Here is a 21816-nt window from a genome sequence, read left to right on the forward strand (position 1 = left end):
CTGTGAGCATGGTTGCGTCTAGATTGGAGTTGCTCCTGGTAGGTCCTCCCTCCAGCAACTCCAATCTAGTCACCTCACTAGTGAACGGTCTAGATTGGAGTTGCTGGAGGGAGGACCTGCTAGAATCAACTCCAATGTAGACTGTTCAGTACTGAGGTGACTAGAATGGAGTTGCTTCGAGGAGCTACCGCCAGAAACTCCAATCTAGTCACTTCGCTACAGGAGCAGCTAGAGTGGAGTGTCTATAGGGAGGATCCGTAACTGGCCAAGAGAGACATTGTATATGTATATAATATCAATAAAAATATAGGAAAAACACATTCCTGGACATGTATACATTTGGCACTGATATAATTACATAAAATATACCTATATAAATATATATTTGCCATATGCTGTGTACAGGGCGGTGACGCCGCAGCCTTACGTGTTTATTATAACTTGCGCCACTTATTGTAAGTGATAATGGAAATATATGGCAATTTAATAACTGATATAGAGCTAAATTCTGACGTATCGCTGTGCGCCTGATTTATCAGTATATAGTTACTGCAGGTAGGCTCATGATGGTCTCTGCATATTCTGTAGTTACAATAGGTAAGTCCTCCTTGCAGCAACTCCATTCTAGCTGTCTCACTACGGAACTGACTAGAATGGAGTTGCTGCAGGTAGGTTCGTGGTCTGGGTATATTCTGTAGTTGCTATAGGTAGGTCCTCCTTGCAGCAACTCCATTCTAGCTGTCTCACTACGGAACTGACTAGAATGGAGTTGCTGCAGGTAGGTTCATGGTCTGGGTATATTCTGTAGTTGCTATAGGTAGGTCCTCCTTGCAGCAACTCCATTCTAGCTGTCTCAATACAGAACTGACTAGAATGGAGTTGCTGCAGGTAGGTTCATGGTATCGGTATATTCTCCATAGGTTATTCAGTATAGGACCTATATCTTATAAGCTCCGCTTACAGTAATATTAATAAAACACACATTTTAAAAATTTATATTTTATTGAAATAAAACCATCCGCACAATCCTCATTATCCATATTTAAAAAAAACCCAAAACTAAACAAAAAACCACCTCCACTAGTTACCAACGTAGTCCATCAACCCCCTCCCTTCTACCAACTTACCTGTCCTGGTCTAGTATTACCTGCTTTCATGGAATAAACCAGCCGTTGTCGTCTCATGTGGTGGGGTTACTAGAGTAAAGACAGGATCACATGTGCGCCAGGTTCTATGTTGTTTAAAGAGGACCTTTCACTTCCTGGGGCACATGCGGTGTAATACACCACTAGAAAACCAACAGTGTGCTGAATTCAGCGCACTATCGGCTTTCCCTTTCTGTGCCGGTACCGTAGTTCTTCACTGTCAGAAGGGCGTTTCTAACAGACAGTCAGGAACGCCTTTCTTCACAGTAGCATCTATTGCGCTGTATTGTGAGACTGAGGGGCATTGCTTATTTCCAACGATTACTTCTATGGACGAGTACTATCAGGAGGGGAGGAAGCGTTCCTCACCACTCTCACAGTACGACTTTCGGCTTTCTAGCGGTGTATTACACTGCATGTGCCCCAGGAGGTGAAAGGTCCTCTTTAAATCTGTCATGTGACCTGAATGATGAAAAGCCAGATCGCTAAAACATCGGTTACTCATGGACACCAGTGGACTCCATTGACTTAATGGGGTCAGCCGTTTCTATAGTGAAACGGGCAGAGAGAACAATCCTCCGTGCAGGACTTTTCTCTCTGTCGATTTCTGCGGCCGATGTGAATCTAACCACAAATTTAGTCCAGTGACCTTCTTTTTTAATTAATGGAGAACCAGAATGTGAGGCCGCCTCCTACTGAAAGGATAGTACCTCAGGATAGGCCATCAGTATTAGATGTGTGGGGGCCCCTGCAGATCTCTGGTGTTGTACAAACTGTAGTGGTGAGTGTAGGTACTGCAGCGATGCGCCATTACAATCTCTGTACCGGAGATATGCAGGGGTTTTACGTGTTGGGGTTCCCCTGCAGGTCTAATATTGATGGCCTACCCTGAGAAAGTGGATAACTCCATGAGGCTGGCTCCCCACACCACTTAAACACCGTGGAAGAAACGTGGCAGAAAAAAAAAACCCAATCCCATCCCCATTTTACGGTAAAATAGATGCAGCGGATACGCTGCACTGTCATGGTTTTGGAAATTGGAGCATGCCAGTTATACCCCAGGACACACCGGCGGCGGCTTCCCTATTGGTATAGTTAAAGCAGAAAGTCCACAGAGGAAACCTGTACAAAGCGCTACAGGAAGAACCCTGATGTGTTGCTGTTTTTCCAACAGTGTTTTTTTTTTTGCTACAGGTGCTACGTGGGGCCTTAACCACAGTCATGTCAAGCTTGTGATGAACCCCTTCTTGGGTAATCAGCAATTCAATCACTTAGATGGAATCACTGACTGCAGGAGGTTGGGGGAGTCAGTGGTGAATACAGCTCACCAGGCACACTTGGTGGTCTTCGGGGGGCACGTTGTATTAATGAATATATGGGGGGGAGAACACAGGCAGCCTGCTATACAAATAAAGCAGGGGTCGGCAACCTTCAGCACACCAGCTGTTGTAAAACTACAACTCCCAGCATGTATACTTGCTCTGCTGTTCTTGGAACTCCCATGGAAGTGAATGGAGCATGTTGGGAGTTGTAGTTTCACAGCAGCTGGAGAGCCGAAGGTTGCTGACCCCTGAAATAAAGTATAGCTGCCCTAATCTTCCTTAGGGTTGCACCTGCTGTACAGGGAGAGTAAAGTGACCATGACATTTGTTAGAATTGCTAACTCATGCACTAGAAAGAGTTAATTGCAGTCATAACCTGACCACGACTAACCCCAAGTGCAAGAGTCACAGTCAAGGGTTTACACTCAGTTATGACACACAGAAAAGTAATGTCTTAAGATTTGCCCCCATCTAGTGAAGGGACTCTTTCTGCTCTAAAGGAGTTCCTGCATTGTGAGTAACCTCTTTATACAGCAATGACCATCAGTTTGGTGCTAGTGATCACTGCAGGGTTGGAGAGTGAGCAGTGCAGAATATTTATACCTACAGCTCACACAGGAGGCAGCCCCCAGGTCCTGGATCTCCCCTATCATACAGATGGCAGCCCCCCTTGCCCCTCTCAGGCTACAGATGGCAGTCCCCCTCAGTATACAGCAGGAGCACCCTAACACATAGGTGGCAACATCCAAGGTGCCGGACCCCTCCAACACACAGGCAGCATCCCCAAACACACACAGGTGGTAACATCTCAGGGCCCAAGAACAACCCCCACCCACATACAAACAGCACTGCAGGAATCCCCCATTTACATGAAGGCAGCACCCAAATGACCTAAACACAACAAAGCAGTACCCTGGAACCTCCGCCACGTGCCCACAGGTGGAAGTACCCAAGGGGCCATCACCAAAACCACCTCACACACACACAGGTAGCATCCCAGGGGCCTCCAAACAAGGACACAGGTCGCAGCACCCTGGGACAGAACTCCCTCTCACATACAAGCAGTACCCCAGGACCCCAACACACAAATTCAATACCCCTGGGAACCCACACAAACGCATGCAGCAGGCCCCCCTGGGGACCCTCCCCACCATTACATGCAAGCAGCACCCCAGGGATGTTTGCTCATCCATTAGATGTCAGCAGCACCCCAAGGACATCGCCCCCCTGTAGATGCCCAAGCACACCAAGGATGCATGCCAACATAATTAGATGTCGATGGCACCCCAGGGTCTCTGCCCCTTTTAGTTGCCAGAAGTACGCCAGGGACACCTTGCCCCTATCCATGCCAACAGCATACACCATAGATGCTAATAGCACCCCAAGGACCTCCCCCTTTATGTCAGAAGCACCTCGAGGACCTCTACCTTTCTTCAGATGCCAGCATCCCAAAGACCCCTGCCCACTTAGATGCTAGCAGCATCCAAGGGACTCATGCACTCCTTCAGATGCCAACTGCACCCCCCCCCCTTCGAAGCACACCAAAGATCCCTGTCCTTCTCTTTTAGTTGCCAGCAGCACCCCATAGGCCCCTGCCCCTTCTTAGATGCCAGTAGTACCCCAAAGACCCCCTCCCCCCCCCCCCAGATGCCAGCAGTATCCCAAAGACCCAGTGCCCCCCATTAGATACCAGCAGTACTTCAAAGACCCACTGCCAGGGGTGTAACGATCGTGACCTGGCCCGGTGAGACACGGGGCCAGTAGCCAGCTAGAGATAGTCGGGGTCCAGTACCACTATGTGACAGCAGCAGGGGAAAGCCTGGTTCCCCGACCACTATATATATTGTAAATGAAAAGGGGCACCGGCATATTGCCAGGCCCTTTTTCAATAGACACTGGCCCAGGAGAGGTGACTTAAAATAAATAGATATACTCACCTCTCTGCGTCCTCTCCGGCGTCTTCCATCATGTGATTGAGGCCTGAGATTAGGCCCCAGCAGTCAGATGGAGCGCAGCGGCGTAATGATGTCAGTGACCCCTCATGTGACTGCTGAGGACCAATCACAGGACTCAACAGAGACGTCAGGAAGATGCTGAAGACAGCCGGAGCCAGGATACCCAGGAAAGGCGAGGCGAGTATTAGGGTTTGTTATTTTTATTCACCTACCCTGGGCCTCCAATTATTATACTCTGGGGTCTGAGGAGACCACAGTGTAGAATAATATCACTGGAGGGGGCTGTTGGGAGCATACAATACTGGGGGGGGGGGGAGGCATTGCTGGAGATATAATGTGTGTGTTGGGGGGGGGGGGGGCACTGCTTGACATGTAATATTGTATATGGGGGGGGGGGGGGCTGCTGGGTATGTAATACTGAATGGGGGACACTGCTGGGCATGTAATACTGTGCACGCCACTGCCTCCCCTCTTAGATGCAGCAGTACCCCCAAAGATCTCCTGTGCCCCCTTAAATGCCAGAAACACCTAAAGGACCCCGTCTCCCTCTATGCCAACGACTCCTATACCACCCTAAACATCAATCCAATCCACCAGACCCTCCGGGATACAGTCCCATAAAAAACTCGCTCCCCTCAGCCTAATCCAACGTGCAGTCCCAAGTAACTACATCACTCTCTCTCCTCAGCCTCATCCAATGTGCAGTCCCATGTAATTATATCACTCTCTCTCTTCAGCCTCATCCAATGTGCAGTCCAATGTAACTACATCAATCTCTTCCCTCAGCCTCATGGAACATGCTGTCCCATGTAACTACATCACTCTCTCTCCTCAGCCTCATCCAACATGCAGTCCCATGTAACTACATCACTCTCTCTCCTCAGCCTCATCCAACATGCAGTCCCATGTAACTACATCACTCTCTCTCCTCAGCCTCATCTAATGTGCAGTCCCATGTAACTACATCACTCTCTCTCCTCAGCCTCATCCAACATGCAGTCCCATGTAACTACATCACTCTCTCTCCTCAGCCTCATCCAACATGCAGTCCCATGTAACTACATCACTCTCTCTCCTCAGCCTCATCTAATGTGCAGTCCCATGTAACTACATCACTGTCTCCCCTCAGCCTCATCCAACATGTCGTCTCATGTAAAACAAACCTGTCTCTTCTCTTCCATCCTCCATTACCACAAGACAATCCTCTCTGCTTTCTGTTCTCCAGCTTCATGAGCTCGGCTCCGGCTTCCTCTATACAACACAGAGCAGTGATGGCCGAAACTCTGCCCTCCTCTGAGAGGCCACGCCCCTTCCTGTGACATCATACCTACCAGGAGCAACTCCACTCTAGTCACGACCCTGTGAGCATATAATACTGTGGGGGGTGTCACTGGTGAGCACATAATTCTGTTTTGGGGGCCACTGTGGTGCACATAATAATGTTTGGGGGTCACTATGGAGTACCTAATTCTGTTTAGGGGCCTCTGTGGTGCACATAATACTGTTTGGGGGCCTCTGTGGTGCACATCATACTGTATGGGGGTCACTATGGAGCACGTAATACTGTTTGGGGGCCACTGTGGTGCACATCATACTGTTTGGGGGCCCCTGTGGAGCACGTTATGCTGTCCCAGTATTGCTTACATGTGGGGCGTTGCGCTGCTTTCTCACCGTATTCTTGATAGCTGCAGTTGTGGGTACTAAAGCTGTATCTCTTTCAGGTATCTGAGATATTGCTTTAGCGCCCATAACCGCCACTATCAAGAATTCACTCTAGTTATGGGGATAGGGGACCACGGACAAAAGTTTGTACCCAGGCCCACAAAACATTAGTTACACCAATGGCGCTGCTCTGGGTCCAGGCACCGCCATTAATATACCTTATTTTTAACTAGATCGACTGTGCTGATACACAGACGTCCTGCACTTGGATGTAAAGTGGCCACCTCCGTTCATCAGGATCGCAGGTAGGTGAGTATTTTTTTTTTTTTTTTTTAAAGCTTAGTTTTGGGTATTTTAATAGTACAAGGGGTTGTTTGGAGTGGGAAATTATAATTATAAGGAGGGGGCATTATGAACATAAGGGGGGTCATTTTTATAGGGGTTATTAGGGGACATTACGAATACAAGGGGAGGCTATATTAGGAGGCATTATGAACATAAGGGGGTAGTCATTGATATTAGGGGTGCAGTATTTATGTCAGGGGGAATTAGGGGCATACTATGAGGGGGCAATTAATTTAATGAAAGTGGCACTTGGGCTTTATTAAGACTAAGGCCTCACGTTGCAAACTGCAACAAAATAGCGCTGCAGAAAAAACCGCAGCAGCAACGCATTGTGTTTTTTTTCCCGCAGCGCTTTTCATTTTCTGCTTCCATTACACCTATAGGGAAACCATCAGTGTTTTCGTAGGTATAAGTGATATTCCAGCGATTTCCAAAACCCCAACGGTTTTGGAAATCGCAGCATGTTCACTGCCCATAATTTTCCAGAACGTGTGGATGGGATTTGCTAGAATCCCATTCACATTGCAGGAACTGTCGGCTTTTCCCGTGGTGTTTTCGCCATATGAAGCCCCATCCACACTTTGCGGTAAAATAAGATACATGCTGTAATTTCCAAAGCAGTCTTGGTTTTAGAGTTAGACATTGCAGCATGCCTATGGAAATTCTGGCGGTTTCAATATAATTGAAGCAGAAAATAGAGAGGAAAGCTCTGCAAACTTTCTGTGCAAAGGGCTGCGGCAAGAAACGTGATGCGTCATGGACGCGGTTTTTCCCGCAGCGCTTTTTTGCTGCAGGACACCACGTGGGGCCTTGTACTGGAAAACTCCTTAAGCCTATTTATATTGATGATCTATCCTCAGAATAAATCATCAATAAGAGATAAGTGACCCCCTGATCAGTTGTATGAAGGGGCCATGGTGCCTGTTTATATCACACGCTGTCTGTTTATAGTGACCGTGTGGTGCAATTACAGCCTTGTCACATAGACGCTTATAGGACGAGGCTGTAGTTACATGACATGGCCACTGTGAGATGTACGATACTGTGTAAACAGAGAAGGGGTCACGGCGCTTGCACAGATGTCACGATTCACTCAAACAGCTGATTCATCCCTCATTATTACACCTCAGCCACGGAGGTGTAAAAAAAAAAAAAAAAAAAAACCACACACTCGCCTGTCCCCAGCACCCTGTTGTCCTCCGCCTCTGTCTGTTCGGTCTGATGGCAACACCTCATTTCTGGAAATTCTGTACCCAATTCCTCTTAGCGGTCACATGATGTGCAGGACTCCAAGCAAGAAGGTGCCAGCACGAGACTGAATGGACACTGGCCGAGGACAACGGGTTGCTGAGGACAGGTGAGTATGCTCTTTTATTTTAAACCTCCAGCCCGGCACATGAGTTGCTCCAATTCCTGGACAATATCTTTAAAGGATTTATCCATGTTTCTAATATTTATGGCCTGTCCTCAGGATAAGCCATCAATATTACATCTGTGGGAATCTGACAGCCAGGACCTCTGCAGATGAGCTTTTTCATTACAGTGCGGCTACAGGTAATGGTGACAATTCTAGGAGCCACGCTGCTCTCTTGCCATACAGGATGTAGCAGTGGGTTTAGGTAGTGCAGTGGTACACATCGTATGGCAGGCGAGCAGCCGGCTCCTGATATTACCTTTAGCCATCCTGTCTCTGTACAACTCATCTACAGGGGTCCTGGCGGTGGGCCCCTAAAAACAATTCCACTGGTGGGCCCTAAACACCCCAGTCCGACCCTGTGCAGGGTGGATGTGGGGTACACAATTCACTGTGGCGGAGAGATGGGTGCATGGCAAACTGTGGGGTGCCTGGTGAATTGGGGGGGGGGGATTTAGAGCTGTGTTACTTTAATGGATGGCAAGCTATGGTTGATGCTTGGTGGATTTAGGGTAAGTTCACACAGGTTTTTTTTTTTTGCTCAGTTTTTTTCTGGGAGCCGTTTGTTCCAGCTCCTAGAAAAAAGAACGGACATGTTCATTCTTCAGACACCTCACGACATCCGCCTGAAGACACTCCCTCCTCCCAACTAGGCCCATTCATTTGGACCTAATCCGGAGCGGAGTGCGCAACTGGATGCTGGTGCAGTGCACTGGTATCCAGTCACAGCCACCTGTATTTTGGGACCGGAACCTGAGGCAGCCTCAGGTTCCGATCCAAAATACCCCGTGTGAACCCGGCCTAAGGATTGCATAAGAGGCACAAAGAAACTCCTCCATTGGCGGTGCAGAGGTGATTGACAATGTGCTTTAGGTTAAAGCCCCACATAGGGGGCCACAGCCAAAAAGCTCTGCAGGAAAAACCTCTGTGGAAACACATTGCGATTTTCCTACAAGGCCTTTCACGTAAAATGTGCAGTTTTCCTCTGCGGACTTTCTACTTTAGATATACATATAGTTTCCATGTGCTGCAATGTACAAAAAGTAATGGGGGGGATAGTGCAGTGCTTGTTAGTAATGTGGGGGTACACCGGAGGGACATGGGGGATAGTGGGATATACCTGGATGTAGTTATAGCTGCACTCGTTAGTATCGGGTCTCCAATACTGTGAAGACCCAGTGGCTATGATGGCCGCCATCTTTAAAGGTCCGGCATGTACTATTACAGATGTCGGGAAGGGATACAATTATTTAAAGGGATCCTATCATTTAAACACTTTTTTTTTTTTTTTTTCCTAGCTGACACGTCGGAATAGCTGACACGTGCAGGCTATTCGTCTTTATCCGTCGTCTCCGGTCCGCCGTTCGGTAGAAAGACCGGTTTTTACTGGTATGCAAATGAGTTCTTCTGCAGCACTGGTGGGGTGGGGGGAAGCGCTCAGACAGCACTTGCGGCATCCCCGATGCTGCCAGAGAACTTTCTCCAGCGACGCCTCCATCTTCAACAGCAACCGCCTCTTCTGCGTCTTCTCTGGGGTCACACTCCGGCGCTTGCGCAGTCGGTTCTGCCTTCGGGATGCAGGCAAGAGCCGAGTGGACAGGCCGGCGGCCATTTTTTTGGAGGCCGTTACGCGTGCATGTGCAGTACGCTCCTGTTCTCCATACAACTACAGGAGCTTACTGTGCATGCGAGCGTAGCGGCCTCCAAAAAAATGGCCGCCAGCCTGTGCACTTGGCTTTTGTCTGCGTCCCAATGGCAGAGCAGACTGTGCAGGTGCCGGAGTGTGACCCCAGAGAAGACGCAGAAGAGGTGGTTGCTGTTGAAGATGGAGGCATTGCTGGAGAGACTTCTCTGGCAGCATTGGGGAAGCCCCCAGTGCTGTGAAAACTCATTTGCATACCGGTAAAAACCCGGTATTTCTACCGAACGGCGGGCCGGAGACGACTGATAAAGGTAGGAGACAAATAGCCTTTCTTAAGGCTATTCTGCCGTGTTAGTCATAAAACAATGCGTTTGAATGATAGCGGTCACTTTTTAAAGGGATTCTGAGTTTGTTCATGTTTTGCTATTATTTTGTTGTTTTGACTTTTTTTTATTTTTAACAAATTTTATTTTTTGGGCAAAAAAATAAAAAAAATAGATGTGTAAATAGTGTTTTCTGAATGTCATAACTTTAATAGTAAGAAATCCACCAATTCGCTATAACTTACCCCATCCCCACCTCTTGTGTCACCAAAGCGACTCTGACTCATCAAGGCACAACAGGATCTCTGCATACAGTAGTGGAAGACCTAGAACATGATGGAGTAAGGTTACGTTCACACTACTGTTATGCACGTCCGTTACTGTTACCTGTCATAGGATGAGAGCAACAGACATAGATGGAGTCTCCTCATCCTCCTGCGTCTGTTCCCATTGACTAGAATATTAAGAAAAAAAAACCCATTAAGGACGCCGTCTTCTGTCTCCTTTTTTCTGTCTCTTGTGTTTTTTCCGTAATTTTTGTTTATTTTTGTAAAGGAAGGAAAATGTCCGGTGCGCACAACTTATTCTTCAGTCACAAAACTAAACTTAAATGATGGGAGACTGAGGACAGATGGGAGACTGAGGACAGACAGGAGACAGCAGCCATCGTGTTGTCTACATTAGTGTTAACTTGAATGGACACTGACTGTCTCTGTCCATTTCTCTGCTGCAGTTAATGTCCGTTGCGGTCATCCATCAACGGACATTAAAGGGGCTCTTTCAGCAAAATTTTGTTGTATGAGCCCCACATATGCGTGAATAGCCTTTAAAAAAAAGGCTATTCAGGCACCGCTAATCTCATTTTAATCCCCCGTCCTGTTTTAAAATAAAACTATAAAAACATATATGTAAATCATACTTGAACTTGCACACTGGGCGGTGATGCACGATCCGACGTCATCTTCTGCCACGCCTACCTCTTTCGGCGACGCCCACCGGTCCTGTCTCTTCCCCGGCTTCATCTTCTTCCATCGGTTCAAATCCAATTGGTTGAAATCCGGCGTGTGTGCAGTAGAGCTCCCTCCGGAGCTACTGCGCACACTCCGGCGGCACTGCCATTGAGAAAAATGGTGCCAGAGTATGTGCAGTAGCTCCAGAGGGAGCATTACTGCGCATGCGCCGGACTTCAACCAATTGGATTTGAACCGCTGGAAGTAGATAAAGATGAAGCCGGGAAGACCCAGGACTGGAGGGCGTCGCCGAAAGAAGAGGTAGGTGTGCTAGAAGATGTCGTATCGTGCGCGACCGCCCCCCGTGGATGTTCAAGTATGATTTACCTATATGTTTTTATAGTTTTATTTTAAAACGGGACGGGGGTTTAAAATAAGGTTAGCGGTGCCTGAATAGCCTTTTTAAAGGCTATTCACGCATATGTGGGGCTCATACAGCAAAATTTTGCTGATAGAGCCCCTTTAACAAGGGTAGCCTGAACCCGCCCTAGGGCTGCTATTACACAGGTGTGTTTTTGATCAGAGTAGAAACAACAGCACATGCGCTAATGTGAATAAAGATCACATGTGTAATGGCACCCTAAGGCCGGCTTCACATGGACACATTTGGTTGTCAGCTGTGGTTCCCAGACCAGGACCTGGACTCCCAGCAGTATAGTTGTTTATGATGCTAGGAGTTCCGGCTTCCTCGCAGCTTCAGCGTTCCATACTGTAATGTCCGTGTGAAGCTGGCCTAAGGGTTACTAATATGTGAGGCCCCACGTTGCGGAAACGCTGCTTATTTTGTTGCAGTTTTTGGAGGCAAAGCCAAGAATAGCTACAAGAGGAATGGGAAATGTAGAAGTATAAGAACTTCCTATATCTTTTGCACAATCCACTTCTGGCTTTGAGTCAAAAAACTGCAACAAGTAAAGCTGTGTTTCCGCAACGTGGGGCCCCGGCCTAAAGGAGTATTCTAGGAATATGCTGTTGAGCTCCACTTCTACTCAGTTAGAATCTGTACGTCACACGGCCATGCTGCAGTTCAATCTAATTGAAATGAATGGGGATGAGCTGTAATACTAAGCACGGCCTCTATACAGTGTATGCCACTGTGCTTGGTAAGTAGAGAAGAGACCACAGCAATCAATATCATAGTCCCAATAATCCCTTTAATTTATACCTTCATGTAACTCTAGGCTGAGACCTCACAAAATAGGACTGATCTAAGGGCGGGTCCACACTTGCGCCCGGTTTCTGCTTTGTGAGTTTCCATCTTGTGCCCGAGAAACCCTGATGGAAACCCGGCAGCCAGTGTCCGCTTGTGAGTGGCCGTGAGCGTCTTCAAATCTCTGCGGCGAAACTGTTTTGTTTTTTTTTAACTGGACACAAAGTTGGACATGCAGGACTTTGTGTCTGGGGAAAAAAAAAAAAAAAGGTTTCGCCGCGGATGCCAGAAGACGCTCACGGGCGGACACTTTGCAAACCCATTCAAATGAAAAGTGACTGCCAGTTTTTGTCTCCTGTCCAGTTTCTCGCAAACAAAGAAGACGGAAACCTGCAAAGCGGAGACTGGGCGCAGGTGTAAACCCGCCCTAAGATACATTCAGCACACTTTACTATACAATTGTATAGTGAATGCTGGATATTACTAGAGATGAGCGAACAGTAAAATATTCTATGTTCGTTATTCGTTACGAATAGCATCTCAATATTCGACTATCGAACCCCATTATAATCTATGGGAGAAAATGCTTTGTTTCAGAGGATCCTACCATTCGACTCAGGAGAGTCACCAAGTCCACTATTACACCTCAGCAAATGATGCCAACACCTCTGCAATGCAACTGGGACAGCAGGGGAAGCATGTCTGGGGGGCATCTAACAAGCCCAAGTCACTGTATTACCCCACTATCACAGCCTAACAACTACACACTTTCACATTCCAAAAAACCTCTATCAAAGTGGGAAAATACCTGGAAACCTTCTTTACTCCCCAAATGGATGGACACAAACCCCAATTCAAGCTCAACAAACAATAAAAAGCACCCCTTTTAAACCACGTTCTCCATGACAACCACAGATGGAATAGGCAATGGGAAATCCTTTAGTCCCCACCCCGAACTGTCGTTGTGGATGTGTGTGATGTGGTAAGACCTTCCAAAATTCACTTTTAAGGCCCTTAACATGAGCGCTTCCAAATTAAGTTACACACCCTTAAGCTGAGCTACCAGCAGAAATTGAGGCCCTTCAGGTTACTTCAGCCTTTTACCTGCAGAGTTTTAGGCCCTTGAACTTAGTTCAGCCTTGCAGCAGCAGAGATTTGTTGGTCCTTTGGGTGAGTTGAGCCTTTAAAAAGCAGTGCTTTGGGCCCTTTGGCTGACTAGAGCCTTTTAGCAGCAGGGTTTTATTTTTTGGCCCTTGGGGGAACCCTAAAACATTAATTTGCAGGCGCCTGTGGGGGGAGCCCTAAAACATTAATTTGCAGGCCCCTGTGGGGGGTATGCATGAGAAAAATTATTTCAATTAAAAAAAATAAATTTTTTTCAAACATTCAGTAGTAGGGGCTGGGGTTGTAGGAGGATGAGAAGGATGAGGAAGAGTAAATTGGTTCCTGACTGAATCTCTCCAGTACCTGGGCTATGGAGTGGATACCCAGCTGGATATCTACATCCTCACCCACGTCTCCTGCTGCTGCTGGCAGCCTCTCTCCAGTACCTAGACTCTGGAGCTGATACCCAGCTGGGTATCCACCTCCTCTCCCACGTACCCTGGTGCTGGCGAGGGGCACTGCTGGTAGCCCCTCTCTAGTACGTATAATGTGGAGCTGATACCCAGCTGGGTATACAGTTCCACGTGCTCACCAACGTAACCCGGTGCTGGCGAGGGGCACTGCTGCCAGCCCCTCTCCAGTACCTGGACTCTGGAGCTGATACCCAGCTGGGTATCCACCTCCTCTCCCACGTACCCTGGTGCTGGCGAGGGGCACTGCTGGTAGCCCCTTTCTAGTACGTATAATGTGGAGCTGATACCCAGCTGGGTATCTAGTTCCACGTCCCCTGCTGCTATGCTGCATGATTTGCTAGCTAGCTATTAATTGAGCTCTGAAAAGAGCTGTTATTATTCTCAATTCCTGCCTAAGGGCTCATTGACATGGAGTAACGCCGGGCGTGTATCACAGCCGTACACGCCGGCATTACGGCAGACTGCCAAACACTTCCCGTTCACTTCAATGGGAGCGCTCCCATTGAAGTGAATGGGAAGTTTTCGGCAGTCTGCCGTAACGCCGGTGTGTACGGCTGTGATACACGCCCGGCGTTACTCCGTGTGAATGAGCCCTAACAAAGCACTGTATCGCACTGACAGTCTGACGCCACACTCTATCACTCCAACACGAGAATGAGACGAAGATGGCTGACACTGTTCTTATGAATTGGGAGATCACCTGTTTTCGGCAGCCAATGGGTTTTTTTTTACATTTTTTTCACTGCCTCCGTTGTCGTAGTTCCTGTCCCACCTGCCCTGCACAGTTATTGGTGCAAAAAACACACCAGGGAAGGTGGGAGGGGATACGAATTTTTACTGCGTATGCGGCCTTGTATTTGATTGGGAACGAATACATCGAACGCCAAGATATTCGATCGAATACCTATTCGATCGAACGGCGTCCGCTCATCTCTAGATATTACCAGAAAAGAGTGGCTTCACTCACAAAACTGCTGCCGATGTTACAAGCCGTGCGGCTTCTGGGTAATACAGCGGTTATCTACTATATATAAACAGTATACAGGACTCATATTATAAGCCTACATTCACACTACACTGAATAATGGTCATGTCATCACATGGCAGCCTTACATTCAATGAGGCTATTCACATAGCCGGGTCACGGACCGTCAAACAATGCAACGTTCTCTTTCTCCACAGATCTCTTCATACACTGACTCTATCTTATACCATCTGAAACCTTCTAAGTACAGTATATGATACATGGATACAGTGTGAGACGGCTAAATACTATCACTGGAAGGACCTCACCGGTATGAAACCTTGTAAGCATAGGAAAGATGGAAAAGGTCCTTACGGAGTATAGTAAATTGCCAGGTCAGTGTGAGACGGCTAAATACTATCACTGGAAGGACCTCACCGGTATGAAACCTTGTATGTATAGGAAACATGGAAAAGGAAAACTCCCTCACACTTTTTGCTGAAAAATATTTTTACCGCTTTTATTGTTGATTTCCAAACAATTGTTGGAATAATAATAATAAGACACATATTATCTTTATCTTATAATTCTTATGATCTAATCTTGTCCCTTTATTGTGAGATTTACAAACATTACTGAAGCCGGAGCCCAGCTATTATAAAGGTCCTTACAGAGAGCGGGGTTTAGCCAATTCACTGTGAGGGTGCGTTCACACGATGTAACGTGGAGTGCAATCTGGCACGTATACACGTGTGAGCAGATTGCGCTCTGAAAAAGATCCCATTCATTTCAATGGGAGTTAGGAACGTATACGCCGTGTTATAGGGGGCAAAAATGGTCCCTACAAATGATGGGAAATAGACGGCTCACATAGAGTTGGCTAAATACTATCACTGGTGAGGACCTGGTCCCTCTGGAGTACGGGATTTAGCCAATTCACTGTGAGCTGGCTAAATACTATCTCGGTTAAGGACCCGACCACCAGGCGGGAAAAAGGTCCTTACCAGTAAGGGGAAATAGACAACTCACACTGAGCCGGCTAAATACTAGACCTGGTAAGGACCAGGTCCCTACAGCGTCTACAGGGGCGTAACTACCATAGAGGCAGCTGCCACAGGGCCTGGGCCATTAGGGGGCCCGGTGACAGCCGCTACCGCTGCATTTTTTTTTTTTTTTCTTTATAGGCTGTTAGGGACCCTATTCACTTGCCGATTCTGGCTGGGCTGGGATCGGTAAGTGACACTGCGGGCCCCACAAATACCATCATTATACTCGGGGGTCTTTGCAGACCCCCGAGTATAATGATCAACGGACCGGGAGAGGTAATAAACATAAAAAACACTGTTACTTACCTCTCCACGATCCTGCCAGGCCTCCTTTCTGACGTCTCTGACGTCACATGAACCCGGCCTGCGTCCCGGGTCATGTGATGTCTGACGTCATTTCAGAAGAACGGCAGCGGAGAAGACAGCGTAGGAGCCGGGGACAGGTAAGAAACAGTAATTTTTTATGTTTTTATTCTCCTGGGTCTCCGATTATTATACTCTGGGGTCTTTTCAGACCCCAGAGTATAATAATTGTTTATGGGTGTCCACTACTGTGTGCAGGGGCCACTAAGGGACATAATTCTGTGTGCAGGGGGCAGTAAGGGACATAATAGAGTGCGGAGGAGGGGGCCGGTCGAGGTCTTCGACGTCGGTGTCGTTCGGGGGAGGGGGGGGGCATGTCAAAAGTTCGCCACGGAGCCCCGCCATTCCTAGTTACGCCACTGGGCATCTAGTATTTAGTCACAACTGTTCAGGCTGTGTGTGAGCATGATAGAGGGGTTCAGGTTGTGTGAGGTGGGAGAGGTGCAGGATGTGTGACAAATGGGTCAGTCTCATGAAGGGAACACTTAAATAACATATGGGGGGGGGGATTTATTGTTTTACATGGGGCTTATGTCTCTGCTGTCACATCAAATTCCGGAATGTCCTTTTTTTTTTTTTTTTTTATACATTTGACTAAAAATAAACCTCAAAACAATGTTTAACTAGGTTTTTGTTTGTTTCTAGGTTTATGTGAGATCTCAATGGTGTGAAGACTCCACTACAAGATCATTAGGTGCCAGTGCTCTAGACCAAGCGATGTGCCCCCTAGTGATCAAATGTCTCAACCGGACTCCTCCAAATAGGCAACACTTATTTTATAAACCTTTATAAGGCTTTGTTTGGAGCCTTCAGTAAAAGTTATTTGATGGTCCCCTCAGTGCCCCCACACTCAGGAGAATGTCCCCTTCACTGCCCACATGTAATATAATGGCCCCACAGCGAGCAGCATGTTATATAATGGCCCTTACTCTGCCTCTACATGTATGCAGCCTGCAGTAGAAGTGCCAATATTTTGTAATGCATTACATTAGGGATAAGGCCCCCTGGGGGGTATACCTGGGTCTGCAAAAAAAAAAATGCCCTATGCACCCCCATACACGGAATTAGAAAAAAAGTTATGGGTGTCATAATATTGGCACAGTTTTGGGTTTTTGTTACGGGGTTAAAATGTAAATAAAACCATATAAATTTGTTTTCCCTGGAATTGTACCAAAACATAGAATACAGGTGACATGTCATTTTTGGCTACAGAGTAAATGCCATTAAAACAACAATAGCCTCCCATGCCTGCGTTGTAGAGGTGGCTTTCCGACTGCAGAGCAAAGAGCAACGGCTGGACTATTGCGTACTGCGGCAGAGTCAGAAAAGAGGGAGGAGCTGTCTTACTGGAGGAAGTCTGGAAGTAAGAGAGAGGCAAGTATGATGGGGCGGGGGCGGTGGGCTTATTATGCTTGGTTCACACATCAGTATGCCATCCGTCCGTTTGAATTCAGTTTGAGACTTAAAACGGATTGATGCACATACTGATTGCATACTGATGTGTGAACCAAGCCTTAGTTGAGAAGGTCTAGTAGTGGTCAGGATAGCTAGAGAGACGGAGGGGGAGGTAGTGCAAGTCAGCGTACACGTACCATGATGCATTAGCTAAGGCTGCTTCACATCTGTGTTCGGTATTCCATTTGGAGAGTCCGCTTGGAGATGCCCTCTGAACGGAATATTGAACGCATTAAAAAGCGATGAGCAATGAAACCACACGGACCCACAGGCTATAATGGGGTCTGTGTATTTTCCGCACGAATCATGCAGAGAGAAAAGTGCTGCTTTCCCCCAATGGAAATATTGCAGGTGTTAATCCACCTATTGCTAGTAACAACGAATCCCAGTGCAGTGTAGGCACGACCCCTCAGGATCTGACACTAGCTGTTACCCCGGCCCCATCAGATGTCCATTATTAAGTATATACTATATAATCTTTTAACATGATGTGGTCTAGAATTCCGTTCCCCCGCCTCTCCCCTTCCTATTCCCATTCCTTGCTTATTTGGGTCTTCCCCTCCTCCTTGGTCTTTCTTTTGTAAGGTTTTACATTTTTTTACCTTAAATTATTATTATCTTTTTGATACTAAATATGAAATTAAAAATCAATTTTTAACTAAAAATATTCATTGTCCTGTTTTCATTTTCGTTTTCTCTGTGGTCTATAAAAAACTTTCATCAAACAGGTTTTCTAGGCTGATGGCCCCCCCTCCCCCTTAGGATAGGGTCACCAATATTGGATCAGTGGGACTCAGCACTTCCAGCCAGTCTCCAGTGCTAGAACCTAGAAGGCTCTGTAGACTGTATGTTGGCGGTGGTTAATACTACAGCTCTGTTCACTGTATATAAGCAGGGTAGAATACTACAGCTCTGTTCACTGTATATAGGTGGTGGTTAATACTACAGCTCTGTTCATTGTATATAAGCGGGGTAGAATACTACAGCTCTGTTCACTGTATATAGGCGGTGGTTAATACTGCAGCTCTGTTCACTGTATATAGGTGGGAGTGAATACTGCAGCTCTGTTCACTGTATATAGGCGGGGGTGAATACTGCAGCTGTGTTCCTAGTTATTGGGGGCAGGGCTGTAGTGCTCCGGCACCACCGCTATACCAGGGACACAGATGTCGGCTTCCAGCACCAGAGACAACAAGCTATTCCCTCTAGGAATAAAAAGTAGATCACTGGGGATCTGTCCTTTGGGACCCCCACTGATCACATGTCCTGTTTCTGCCCTATATGATCCACAATGTGCGCTGCTGATTCGTTCATTTCTTTGAGACAGCCAGAGATAATTCTGATCTCTATTTCTTTTCAGCAGTCCCATAGGGATGAATGGCGCAGTAGTACAAATGTAGGACCCTTGTTTTGATGATGGTGGGGGGTCCTAGTGGTCAGGATAGATTAGTGTCAGAGCTGTGGGGAATGGCCGCTGTAATAGGTACTAAGCTTAAAATAAAACCCTGTAAATAGGATTATGCCATGAAAAGTATTTATCTGTTCACAGGATAGGCGACAAATATCTGATCGGTGTGGGTCTGACAGCTGCGTCCCCCACCGGTCCCAAGGGGACATGGGCGTGGAAGTGGATACCCAGCGGGATGTCCACTCCAAAGTCCAGGTACTGGAGAGGGGCTGCCAGCAGTGCCCCTCGCCAGCACCATGGTACGTGGGCGAGCACGTGGACGTGGATATCAAGCTGGGTATCCACTCCAGAATCCATGTACTGGAAAGAGGCTGTCAGCAGTGCCCCTCGCCAGCACCAGGGGACGTGGATACCCAGCTGTATATCCAGTCCAGAGTCCAGGTACTGGAGAGAGGCTGCCAGCAACCAATTTACTCTTCCACATCCTTCTCATTCTCCTCCTACAACCACAGCCCCTACTACTGAATATAGTAATATTTTCTGTTTTTTTTTTTAATTAAAAAAACATTTTTCATGCATACCCCCACAGGAGCGTGCAAAATCTTTTAGGGCTCCCCTCCAAGGGCCTGCAAAACAATTTTTTAGGGCTCCCCCAAAGAGCCTGCAAATTAATGTTTTAGGGCTCACCCCAAGGGCCTGAAATCTAATTTTTTAGAGGTCGCCCCAAGGGTCAAAAAATGAAAAACTGCTGCTGCATGGCTCTAGTCACCCCAAGGGCCAAAAAATGAAATGCTGCTGCTGCATGGCTCTAGTCACCCCAAGGGCCAAAAAATTAAAAACGAGAGCCATGCAGCAGCAGTCACCCCAAGGACCAAAAGCACTGTATTTTAAAGGCTCCACTCACTCCAACAGCCAAAAGCACTGTATTTTAAAGGCTCTACTCATTCCAAGGGCCAAAAGCACTGTATTTTAAAGGCTCCGCTCACTCCAACAGCCAAAAGCACTGAATTTTAATGTCTCCACTCACTCCAACAGCCAAAAGCACTGAATTTTAATGGCTCCACTCACTCCAAGGGCCAAAAGCACTGCTTTGTAAAGGCTCTACTCACGACAAGGGCCAAAAGCATTGTATTATAAAGGCTCCACTCATTCCAACAGCCAAAAGCACTGTATTTTAAAAGCTCTACTCACTCAAACAGCAAAAAGCACTGTATTTTTAAGGATCTACCGACTCCAACAGCCAAAAACACTGCTTTTGCAAGGCTCTACTCACTCTCAGTGCCAAAAACACTGCTTTTTAAAGGCTCACTCACTCCAACAGCCAAAAGCACTGCATTTTAAAGGCTCCACTCACTCCAACAGCCAAAAGCACTGAAGTTTAATGGCTCCACTCAATCCAACAGCCGAAAACACTGTATTTTAAAGGCTCTACTCACTCAAACAGCAAAAAGCACTGCATTTGAAAGGGTATACTCACTCCAACAGCCAAAACACTGAATTTTAATGGCTCTACTCACTCCAACAGCCAAAAGCACTGTATTTTAAAGGCTCTGCACACGCCAATGGCCAAAAGCACTGTATTATAAAGGCTCTACTCTCTCCAACAACCAAAAGCACTATATTTTAAAGGTTCCACTCACTCCAAGGGCCGAAAGCACTGCATTTTAATGGCTCCACTCGCTCCAACAGCCAAAAGCACTGCATTTTAAAGGCTCCACTCACTCCAACAGCCAAAAGCACTGTATTTTAAAGGCTCTACTCACTCAAACAGCACTGTATTTTTAAGGATCTACCAACTCCAACAGCCAAAATCACTGCTTTTGCAAGGCTCTACTCACTCTCAGTGCCAAAAACACTGCTTTTTAAAGGCTCACTCACTCCAACACCCAGAAGCACTGCATTCTAAAGGCTCTACTCACTCCAACAGCCAAAACCGCTGTATTTTAAAGGCTCCACTCACTCCAACAGCCGAAAGCACTGTATTTTAAAGGCTCTACTCACTACAACAGCCAAAAGCACTGAAGTTTAAAGGCTCTACTCACTCCAACAGCCAAAAGCACTGTATTTTAAAGGCTCTACTCACTCCAACAGCCAAAAGCACTGAATTTAAATGGCTCCACTCACTCCAACAACCAAAAGCACTGTATTTTAAAGGCTCCACTCACTCCAACAGCCGAAAGCACTGTATTTTAAAGGCTCTACTCACTCCAACACCCAGAAGCACTGCATTCTAAAGGCTCTACTCACTCCAACAGCCAAAAGCACTGAAGTTTAAAGGCTCTACTCACTCCAAGGGCCAAAAGCACTGTATTTTAAAGGCTCTACTCACTCCAACAGCCAAAAGCACTGTATTTTAAAGGCTCTACTCACTCCAACAGCCAAAAGCACTGCATTTTAAAGGCTCTACTAACTCCAACAACCAAAAGCAATGTGTTTTAAAGGCTCCACTCAGTCCAAGGGCCAAACGCACTGAATTTTAATGGCTCCACTCACTCCAAGGGCCAAAAGCACTGCTTTGTAAAGGCTCTACTCATGACAAGGGCCAAAAGCATTGTATTATAAAGGCTCCACTCATTCCAACAGCCAAACGCACTGAATTTTAATGGCTCCACTCACTCCAAGGGCCAAAAGCACTGCTTTGTAAAGGCTCTACTCACGACAAGGGCCAAAAGCATTGTATTATAAAGGCTCCACTCATTCCAACAGCCAAAAGCACTGTATTTTAAAGGCTCTACTCACTCAAACAGCAAAAAGCATTGTATTTTTAAGGATCTACCTACTTCAACAGCCAAAAACACTGCTTTTGCAAGGCTCTACTCACTCTAAGTGCCAAAAACACTGCTTTTTAAAGGCTCAATCACTCCAACAGCCAAAAGCACTGCATTTTAAAGGCTCCACTCACTCCAACAGCCAAAAGCACTGAAGTTTAATGGCTCCACTCAATCCAACAGCCTAAAGCACTCTATTTTAAAGGCTCTACTCACTCAAACAGCAAAAAGCACTGCATATGAAAGGCTCCACTCACTCCAACAACCCAA

The 21816-nt window shown here is 46.9% G+C and overlaps 1 long non-coding RNA gene across 1 annotated transcript; it reads left to right on the top strand.

The window, feature by feature from the left end:
* The first annotated feature begins 2337 nt into the window (after positions 1-2337).
* LOC142201388 (uncharacterized) lies at positions 2338-17303 on the top strand. Its single transcript, XR_012715509.1, has 3 exons — positions 2338-2396; positions 5648-5783; positions 16561-17303. It is a non-coding gene; the product is annotated as an uncharacterized LOC142201388 (long non-coding RNA).
* Positions 17304-21816: the final 4513 nt, after the last annotated feature.

The sequence above is a fragment of the Leptodactylus fuscus genome, chromosome 4, assembly GCF_031893055.1.
Source record: "Leptodactylus fuscus isolate aLepFus1 chromosome 4, aLepFus1.hap2, whole genome shotgun sequence".
Lineage (NCBI taxonomy): Eukaryota > Metazoa > Chordata > Amphibia > Anura > Leptodactylidae > Leptodactylus > Leptodactylus fuscus.